Source organism: Mustelus asterias, unplaced genomic scaffold (assembly GCF_964213995.1).
Source record: "Mustelus asterias unplaced genomic scaffold, sMusAst1.hap1.1 HAP1_SCAFFOLD_42, whole genome shotgun sequence".
NCBI classification, from domain to species: Eukaryota; Metazoa; Chordata; class Chondrichthyes; order Carcharhiniformes; family Triakidae; genus Mustelus; species Mustelus asterias.
In genome coordinates, this window is record NW_027590119.1 from 2,858,240 (window position 1) to 2,862,083 (window position 3,844).

General features: G+C 45.3%; 1 protein-coding gene across 1 annotated transcript in view; it reads left to right on the top strand.

Moving 5' to 3' along the window:
- Positions 1-3,844, top strand: part of LOC144482743 (uncharacterized) — a 101,496-nt gene that overhangs the window by 54,416 nt on the left and 43,236 nt on the right. The gene's annotated exons all lie outside the window — the stretch shown is intronic.

The following is a 3,844-nucleotide window of genomic DNA, read 5'->3' on the forward strand; positions in this document are numbered from 1 at the left end:
ACTTCGGGAAAATAACTTCCCGGGCGTCCTGTTGGTACCAAATTGGAGGCGCAACTTGTCGTGTTGGGCCTGGACTGACGGCCGTCAATCTGTCGGTGGCAATGTGTGTCAGTGCGCATGTGCGGCCGGCATCTTTGTAAGGGGCAATGTGCAGCAGGGTGCAGGTGCGATCGCCATGTTTGTAGGGGGCGCAGGAGTGTCCACCTTTGTGATGTATGGGACCTGAACCCACTGCCGTCCATGTTGTGCAAGTACATCCACCCCGCTGGTAGGGAGGAAATTCCAGCATTTTGACCCAGCGACTGCGAAGGAACGGCGATATATTTCCAAGATGTGGAGATGCCGGTGTTGGATTGGGGTAAACACAGTAAGAAGTCTCACAACACCAGGTTAAAGTCCAACAGGTTTATTTGGGAGCATAAGCCACTAGGTTTCAGAGCGCTGCTTTTTCATCACGTAAGTGGGAGTTCTGTTCACAAACAGGGCATATAAAGACACAAACTCAATTTACAAAATAATGGTTGGAATACGAGTCTTTACAGGTAATCAAGTCTTTAAAGGTACAGACAATGTGAGTGGAGAAAGGGTTAAGCACAGGTTAAAGAAATGTGTATTGTCTCCAGACAGGACAGTTAGTGAGATTTTGCAAGCCCTGGCAAGTCGTGGGGGTTACAGATAGTGTGACATGAACCCAAGATCCCGGTTGAGGCCGTCCTCGTGTGCGGAACTTGGCTATCAGTTTCTGCTCAGCGACTCTGCGTTGTCGTGTGTCGTGAAGGCCACCTTGGAGAACGCAGAGACTGATAGCCAAGTTCCGCACACATGAGGACAGCCTCACTAACTGTCCTGGCTGGAGACGATACATATCTCTTTAACCTGCGCTTAACGCTCCCTCCACTTGCATTGTCTGTACCTTTAAGACTTGATTACCTGTAAAGACTCGCATTCCAACCATGATTTTGTAAATTGAGTTTGTGTCTTTATATGCCCTGTTTGTGAACTGAAATCCCATTCACCTGACGAAGGAGCAGCTCTCCGAAAGCTAGTGGCTTTTGCTACCAAATAAACCTGTTAGACTTTAAACTGGTGTTGTGAGACTTCTTATTGTGTTTACCCGAGTCCAACACCGGCATCTCCACATCATTCTCGGTGTAAATAGGAGGGGATGTGTTTGGAGACAGAATGTTCCAGTTTTCACCCTGACATTCCCAGTATGAATAAGATGCTAGACCAAATGGGGATGTTTTAAGACATCATTTCATTGCCTGGTCACTAACCTCCTTGAGCTCAGCTCATTCTGGGCTAGGAGTGTTTGATGGGGTGGTGTAGAGGGAGTTTATGAAAACTGTGCCTACTCTCTGGCGCTGTTTGGGGACAGGATATCCCAATTCTCCATCTTTAAAAGGTCAAAGAGAGGACCTGCTGGATTAAATGGTGTTGCTTTATGACATAATTTAATCGCCTGGTAACTAACCTCCTGGAACCCAGCTCGTTATGGGCTGGGAGTGTTTGGTGGGGCAATGCAGATGGAGTTTTTCTTATCTAAAGTGTTCCTCCTCTCTGACACTGTTTGATGTGGCACATAATGGGAGTTTTCCTTTGTACCTAGCTTGGGTAGTGCTTCCCCGGGAGTTTTTCACAGGATGATTTGGAGAGAACTTTCCTCTGTACCTTAGATGGGTTGTACATACCTTAGGAGTGTTTGATGGGAAAGTGTAGAGGGAGCCTTGCACTGTCCCTCAAGTGTTGCAATTACCCTGCATGATTTCTACTTCACAACATGTGCATTAAATTTTGATTTGATTTATTGTCAAATGTATTGGGATACGCTGAAAAGTATTGTTTCTGGCACGCTATACAGACAAAGCATACCTTTCATGGAGTACATGGGGAGAAGGAAAGGATAGGGTGCAGGTACAGGTAGGGTGAAGAGAAAGATCAGCTTAATATATGATAGGACCATTCAAACATGACAGTCGGAAGAAGTTGTTCTTGAGTCGTTTGGTACATGTTTTCAGACCATAGAACCATAGAACATTAAAGCACAGAAACAGGCCTTTTGCCCCTTCTTGGCTGTGCTGAACCATTTTTTTGCCTCGTCCCACTGACATGCACTTGGACCATATCCCTCCACACCCCTCTCATTCATGAACCCGTCCAAGTTTTTCTTAAATGTTAAAAGCATTCACCACTTTATCCAGCAGCTCATTCCAGACTCCCATCACTCTCTGCGTGAAGAAGCCCCCCCAATATTCCCTTTAAACTTTTCTCCTTTCACCCTTAACCCATGCCCTCTGGTCTTTTTCTCCCCTAGCCTCAGTGGAAAAAGCCTGCTTGCATTCACTCTATCTATACCCATCAAAATCTTATACACCTCTATCAAATCTCCCCTCATTCTTCTACATTCCAGGGAATAAAGTCCTAACCTATTCAACTTTTCTCTGTAACTCAGTTTCTCAAGTCCCGGGAACATCCTTTTAAACCTTCTCTGCACTCTTTCAACCTTATTAATATCCTTCCTGTAATTAGGTGACCAAAACTGCACACAATACTCTAAATCCGGCCTCACCAATGTCTTATACAACCTCACCATAACACTCCAACTCTCATACTCGATACTTTGATTTATAAAGGCCAATGTACCAAAAGCACTCTTTATGACCCTATCTACCTGTGACGCCACTTTTAGGAAATTATGTATCTGTATTCCCAGATCCCTCTGTTCTACTGCACTCTTCAGTGCCGACCATTTACCTTGTATGTTCTACCTTGGTTTGTCCTTCCAAAGTGCAATACCTCACACTTGGTCTGGCCAACATGTGACTCCAAAGCCACAACAATGTGGTTGACTCTCAACTGCCCTCCAATGGCAACTAGGGATGGGTAATAAATGCTGGCCAGCCAGCAACATCCATGTCCCATAAATGAATAAAAAGAATTCAATTGAACAGCCTGGTGGGCTGAATTTCTAACTATTTCTTACGATCTGTCAGGAACATGAAATGGTGAGTGTCGATCAGCATTAATTAGCACCTTCAGGAGAATTGGGTAGTGTATATTAAAGTTTAAAGTTTATTTAATAGTCACAAGTAAGGCTTATATTAACACTGCAATGAAGTTAGTGTGAAATTCCCCTAGTTGTCACACTCCGGCACCTGTTCGGGTCAATGCACCTAACCAGCACGTCTTTCAGAATGAGGGAGGAAACTCATGCAGACACGGGGAGAACGTGCAAACTCCACACAGACAGTGACCCAAGCCGGAAATCGAACCCGGGTCCCTGGCACTGTGAGGCAGCAGTGCTAACCACTGTGCCACTGTGCCGCAGAATGCTAAATGGAATGAGAGAGAGAGTGTATGTGTGAGGGGCGTGGGTGGAGATTTAAAGAATGTTCCATAGAAACTACAATTGTCTGTTTTGAATTACTATCATGTGCTGACAGTGATGATTTTATTGGAAGGAGAGGTTTGGAAAATGGAAATCTCAAAAGAGTCACTTGATTCATAAGGACATGAAAATCATCAGCCTTTTTAACATCAGTGTGAGTGGAAAAGCACTGAGATTCTCACACCCGTATCAGAGTGTTCCAGTGCACTGATTGTGGAGAGACACAAGGACTCCGACACCATGGAGAAACCATGGAAATGTGGAGACTGTGGGAAGGGATTCAGAGCCCCATCTGAGGTGGAATCTCATCGACGCAGTCACACCGGGGAGAGACCGTTCATATGCTCCACTTGTGGGAAGGGATTCAATCATTCATCGAATCTGCTGAGACACCAGCGAATTCACACTGAGGAGAGGCTAGTCACCTGCTCACAGTGTGGGAAGGGATTCATAGAT